This window comes from Lagenorhynchus albirostris, chromosome 1 (assembly GCF_949774975.1).
Source record: "Lagenorhynchus albirostris chromosome 1, mLagAlb1.1, whole genome shotgun sequence".
NCBI classification, from domain to species: domain Eukaryota; kingdom Metazoa; phylum Chordata; class Mammalia; order Artiodactyla; family Delphinidae; genus Lagenorhynchus; species Lagenorhynchus albirostris.
Genome location: NC_083095.1, coordinates 176,684,516 through 176,691,683, shown reverse-complemented (window position 1 = coordinate 176,691,683; position 7,168 = coordinate 176,684,516).

Genomic DNA, 7,168 nt, shown 5'->3' with positions numbered 1-7,168 from the left:
TAATTTTAATGTAACAAATATATCTATAATTTCTCTGCTAGTTGACTTGTCTTAAGAAAGCCTTTCTAATGCTAAAGACAACAGGGCATTTCCTTGTATTTTCTCCTAAAAGTTTTAAATCTTTACTTTTCATATTTATGTCTTCAATCCATTAGGGGTTGAATGTTTAGTATGGTGCAATGGAAGGATCCAATTTTATGTTTTCATACAGTTAACCCATTTTCCCAATCTCATTTATGAAATAGTATCTCCACTATAAATCTGTTTTGTCACCTCTGCCAAATATCAAGTGCCAAGTATGCATGGTCTATTTCTAGTCGTTCTATCCTTTTTCATTAGTCAATGTGTCTACCTATGCACTAACACCACAAGGTCATAATTACTATAGCTCCAAAGAATCTTGATACAGGGTAATGCAAGTAATTTTTTTTTGGAGTGTTTTGACTTTTGACCCTTTGTTCTTCCTTATAAACAAGAAAATTAGTTTGTCCAGCTCCATGAATAACTCTGTTGCGATATTTATTGGCCCTGCATGGACTCTATAAGCAAATTGGGAAAAACTGAATTATTAATGATATTAAGTATTCTCATTCCTGAATTTGGCAGACCTCCCCATTTTCTGAGGCTTATTTAATGCTTTTTTTTTTTTTTTTGTGCAGTATGCAGGCCTCTCACCATTGTGGCCTCTCCTGTTGCAGAGCACAGGCTCCAGATGCACAGGCTCAGCGGACATGGCTCACGGGTCCAGCCCGTGCATTGACTTGATTTTATACAGTTGTACTATTCCTTCAAATAAGTAATTTGTATATTTTCACCAGTATTTATAGTGAACATAGTATTTATATACTAGAATTTACAGTATAATATAGTAAATACTATATATTATAATATTATTTTTGTCTGCCTATCATCCCTCCTTCCTTCTTCTCAAATATAAACACTTTTCATCACGAAGAACAAAATTTAAATGTTTTGTGTGGGGATAAACTATCACCTGCTCCAAACACAGGCATGGATAACCCGTCCTTCCAAGCCATAGTAATTGCCAGTCCAATAAGAAGCCATCTGAGCTGGGACAAGAGAGAAAGGAACATTTATCTGCTTCTGAGATCACTGGTGCTAAGGACCATGTAAACCTGCAGTACAGAGTCATCTCAGCTAAGACATAGAGAAAGCCTATCTGATAAACTACCCAAAGTGAGCAAAGCTGGGAAATGGAGAGCAGCAGTCCAGTGGTCCTAGAAGGTCTGAAAAATAACCTCCACTTTTCAGTTATGTGCCAAAAATTCCTACCCACATCTACCACTTTTATTGCCACCATGTTGATTTTCCATTTGTTCTGCTTACAATCAAAAGAATCCTATATATCACACAGATGGTATTTGTTCTCTTTATATCCTAGTCCATAAACTAGGAAAACAGAAGCCATATCTATTTCTACCCACAGTACCCATCACAATGGCTGGCACATAGAGATACTTCATTTTTGAGTGCATCAATAACTAGACTCATGAGTACGTAAAAATTGTATTTCGTTTTCTATATAGAATATAAGCTGATATATTTTGTCACATCAACCTAAATTTATTTTGACTACTTAATATTTTATGTACAACCCAATAATGATAAACAAATTTTTATGAATTTTCCATCATTTTAAAATTGTCACTCCTGTACTTTTTCTCCTTTTATTAAAAGGATATAAACTCTTATTATTGGTCTTATTCTCCTCTCCTTTAAGCATTCATTCAACAAGCAGGTACCCAATGCCCATATGACACCATGTTAGATACTCCAGGACGTTCAAATTGAGTAAGGTATGGTCACCACCTCCAAAAATCTTCCCCATGAATTCAAAATGTCTTCAGTGTACTTCACAGAAACAAAGTACAAGTGGGGAAGAGGACTGTGGTCATTCAATGGCTTTCTAGTAATCCAAAAAACAAAAAGCTCTAAGTACACGATCCTGCCTAAGACAAGTGCAAAAGTGAAGAGGAAAATCAATAGCAAGAAAAAAAAGTAGCATGATGAAGAGGTTAAAATAAAGAGAAATGAAGACAGCCAGAAGCATGTAATTAGAACTGAAACAGATGCTGAATTACCAGCAGCATCTTTAAAATCACATTTACAAACCACCAATCATTTCTAAAATCTTTATCTTTGAGCATCATTTTTCAGACAAATTGCCTACGTACGGCCATAACTTCAGGAGTTTGCATTTATGCCAGGAGACTCGAGAAAGCAAAGCTCTTACACAGCATTCAAGCTGTTGTTCTTGCCATTATTAATCTGGCCATTTATACTGGTGAACGAAATACAGCCCGCAAAAACTTGAACTTCAATTTCCTCATCTGTAAATGTAAAATGTAGAATTTCCAACATCCTAATTCACACTGATGTTGGGGAAATTAAAGAAGATGATGCATTTGAAAGTACAACATACACACAGTGGACTTGATACAATTAAACCGTGAAAACTGAGAGGCCACTACAGCAAATATTTTCTATTAACACAAAAGAAGTGTCATAAGTTCTTTGTGCCAGACAAGCCTTTTTCCAGGTTACTGTCAAGTCCAAAAGTTGCTCTTTTCTTGTCCAAATCCTATAAACTCCTCCCACGGCACAGCACAGATCAGCAAGTTCACAAAGATCAGACTAAACTCCACAGTGGATAGAAACCCATTCCCAGGATAACAGGCTACAGGTATTTCTCAGGAACTTTAATGAAGAATCTTCTTATGGACCATCTTTGCTAAGATAGTCACAAGACAACAGAATGGAGAAGACACCGTTAGCTGATTCTTAGCAACCTGCAGAGACCCTGAGCTCAGATTAGTACTGTTTCCTAGTGGGGCAACCCCACTATCCTGCTAGGTGCCCAGACTCGATAAGCTAAAGCTAAGCTTTAATGTACACGTATTAAGAGTTAACCAAAAAAAGGGACAATATGGTATAAATAGGAAGATCAGAGGATGATGGCCCAGGATCAGACTACAGAAATGGGAATAATACTGCATACTCACTAGTTATGAATGTGTGATTACATGTATATGCTTATGTATATAATATACATACACAAAATACATATACATAATTGTGTATACATTCATACATATGTATATATATTCATGTTTTAGCCAGTTGGTAATAAGCTAATTGATAAGTAAAAATAAATAGCACTTATTTCATTGAGTGGATTCATTCTAAGGATGTTTTTTAAATTCTTACATTAAGAACACCATTTTTTTTTCTTAATTTGTCCTAAATGTAGTGCTGAAATTTAAAGTGGTGTGCAGGCATCAACACTTCAGTTGTCAGATTCGTATGGTGAGAATATTCAGGAGGGTCTCGACAGCTTGGAGGGAGAAGGCAGGGGAAGAAAGCTACTTAGGAGGAACAGGGAATTATTTGAATATTTCAACAACTACCCGATTGGATCAGTATGTCCTCTAAAAGCACCTCCAATGAACAAGTGCAGTTAAGATTATAGCACCCAGAGTAAACCAACCAAATAAGCAGCATCCCTTACAGCACGATGACTGAATAAGGCCTGCCCCTGCTTGAGTGAAATCTCTTATATAGGAGATGCTGTTATATGACCCAACAGAAAGATAAAATATTCACTGTAAATACAGGCACATTCAATACAACCATGCGTGTGTTGCCTAGGTGTTCTGGGCAAGAAGAAAAAAGAAGAAAGATACTGTTAACCCACCAAGGATTAGAGCTTAATCCTGTGTTTAAATCTTTTTCCAGCAATGATGCTGCTCATGTGTTTTTTTTCCAGACTCCTGCAATTTCCCCATGGTAACCAGCCACAGCCTTTTATCAAGTGGCCAAGAGAAGGTTTCAGCATGTCTTGTGTTCCCACAGAAGTAGACCTTGAGCAAGTATTCAAGTACCAGTAGTTTGAGAGGTGCAGGAAATTCCTATCAAGGAGTGAGGATATAACAGCAAAGGGAAGGCAGCCAAAAAAAGCTCCATCACAAAGCCAGCTACCAATGTGGATGATAAATGATGCAGAACACACCCTCAGAGTCATTTATCCAGAGGCCGGGAGTCAGACACCACCAGCCAGTGGTTGAGCACTGGTTAATTTCTTGGCACTTCTCAGACTGCAGACTGAACTGCCTTTGGATGCTTCAGAGAAATTTCTCAGACAAGGTGCAGAAGATGGTTATTGAACCTGACCTTTAGGCAAGAAGTGGTGCTTTAACTTAGGCTGCCACAACAAAATATATAGATTGGGTGGCTGAAACAACAGAAATTTATCATCTCACAGTTCTGGAGGCCAGAAGTCCAAGATGAAGGTGCAAGCATGGTTGGTTTCTCATTCCTGGTGTGTAGATGGCCAACTTCCCATGTGTCTTACATGTCTGGGAGACAGCAAGCTCTCTGGTATCTCTTCTTATAAGGGCCTTAATCCCATCATGAAGACCCACCCTCATGACCTCATCTAAACCAAATTATCTCCCAAAGCCTTATCTCCAAATACATTGGGGACTATGGGTTCAACATATGGATTTGGGGGGCACACAATTCAACCTATAATATTGGTAAGGTCCTTAGGACAGGACACAGTCTACCAGCATATTTCCAGACCTAACTTGGCCATATGGAAACCGGCTACAATCTTGATCCATTAGCCTCTTGTCTAACCATATGCAGTCATAAGATACCAACCTTTGCATCAAGGGCAGACTTGAAAATTAGCCCTCTCTAAAGTGATTAAAAGCATACTTCCTCAAAAACATTTTACTTACAATTATTCAGAAATAGGATGAACTGAATTACAATGTCCTCAATTCCCTATGCAAATGTAAACTTCACAAGAATTAAGTGGAGTATTTTAATTTAATTAGCAATGAACCTTGTCTTATCCGAAAGAATATTCCTTTTTACGATAAAACAAAAAGTAAAAATATCAGTGAATATGGTTTAAATTGGAAAATCATTCACTGTGTAAGAGAAGCATCAAATGGATTTGTAGATGGGAAATAAATGAGCTGGAAATGAAGGAGTCATGCATTAGGGATGTTATTCTTTATGGAATACTTTTCTGCATCTGATGGAATCTGAATTGACCACCTCTCCAATACCTCATGAGATGGAAATGTCAGCAAGGAAGAAAAATGCTAGAACTAAAATTCTTATTGTCCAGGGTATTCATTGAACTCTTATCATATGAAATCTTAGAGTTTCAGTTATCTTTCTATGCACACGTGTATTATCTTCCTGCTACTAAATTATAAACTGAGGTCCTGGAGGATTAAGGTCATATCTCAACAAACCATATCTTTCCTTTTTTCAAACCATTTAACTATTTCAACCTTAAACCAATTAAGAATACACAATGATGACCCTTAGTACAACCAAACTAACACTTGTACATTTTTTGTCTGCCTCTGAATATTCTCATCCATATTCACACAGTTTTCTCATCCATATTCACACAGTTTTATAGTTATGATGGCTTACATAGAATTTCATGTTGCCTTCAAATAATCCATCAAGTTGATTTAACAATTTCTATAACTGTTTCCCTTTATCCCTAGTTTAATCTTTTCAAAATTGTTGTATTAAAAATAATTTGCAATAAACCACTCCACACAAATAGATTTTACTTTAAAAATATATCCATAGGGTACATTTCTGGAGTGCAATACACCTTCTAAACCAACAAAAATGTTTGAAACTGCTTTGTACACAATACAAATAAATATAAAAGACAAAATTGGAAATACTCAAGGAAAAACATTGAAAGTAATTAAGATCTATGGATCAGGAAAGTTAACCATTGAAAGACTGGAGTGGGACAGTAAGGATCTTACAAGTCTACCAATTGAACCCACTGGATAAAATTAATAGCTTGCATTACCAGGAGGAAGAATATAGGATAATTTAATAAAATGAGGAAAATGAAATTTAGTTTTAAAATCTAAAGATCGGATCCATACAATGTTTTTTCGATGGTAATGTAGTATCGTGTGGCTTGGGGCATACTGCTCAGAAGGTGGCTGTCCTCTGACCCAAGTCCTGGCCCTCTGCACAGTCATCCTTGGGCCTGAAGCCTGGGGGTTCCACCTCCTCAGCTGGCTCCCCAGAGTTTCCGTATTAGTGGCTGAGAATCTGCAGTCAAATACAATTAAATCTCATCCCTTCTGGGAAAGTTCTCTTTTCTTCCCCCCATTTAAGAAAAATTAGCCAACAAAATAAACTTTTTAATAATGTCTTACATCTCTGCAATTCTGGACTCCGCTAATTGGAATTACAGATCACACAGGGTAGAACACTTTGTTATGTCAGTAGGAAAACTATGTTTTGATGGGTAAGCAGGACCTCTTTCATGGTACCTTTCTAAAGATGACTTACATGTGACTGCCTAGCCCACCTAATTATGTATAAAAAGACTTACTTTTATGTAAAGTCTATTTAGTATCTCATAAATAATTCTAAATTAACAGCATAAAAGAAAAAGAGAAGCTCCTTCACTCTTCTTCACAGTTATTGTATTTACAGGCATATTAAGGAAGCAGAATAAGAAGCTACCTAGACTAGGAGGACTTCAAGCAAGCCCAGGGGTCACTGCACAGCCAGAAAAAATGGAACAAGTAACCTTATAGGTTGCTGAGTGGTATGAATTTATATAGCCGTTTTGAAAAACAATTTCATACTACCAACAGACATTTATAAAATGTTTTCTTACCCTTTGATCCACTGAATTCACCTCTAGGAAAAATCCTAAGTAACTAATCTCATACATAAAAGGTTTCATGCCCCAAACCTTCTTCTTGGAAATATTTATAGTGAGAAAATTATAAACAGCTTAAATGTCCATTTATAGAGACCTGAGTATGAATCTTGGTTCTGCCACCTTCTGGCTGTGTAACTGTAGACTGCAGGCAAATTACTTAACTTCTCCTGTGTCTGTTTCCCTGTCTGTGAAATGGGGATAACAATATTACCTACCTCATAGCCTCATGAGATTGTTGTGGGAATTATATGAGCTAATTAGTGTAAAATGCAAAGAGAATGTAAAGATGGCAGGTAAGCCCATGAAATGATGTTTTAACCTCATTAGTCATTAAGTATACGCAAATCATGATGAGCTACTGCTCCACACCTATTAGAATAACTAAAATTACATTTAATACTAAATTCTGGCAAT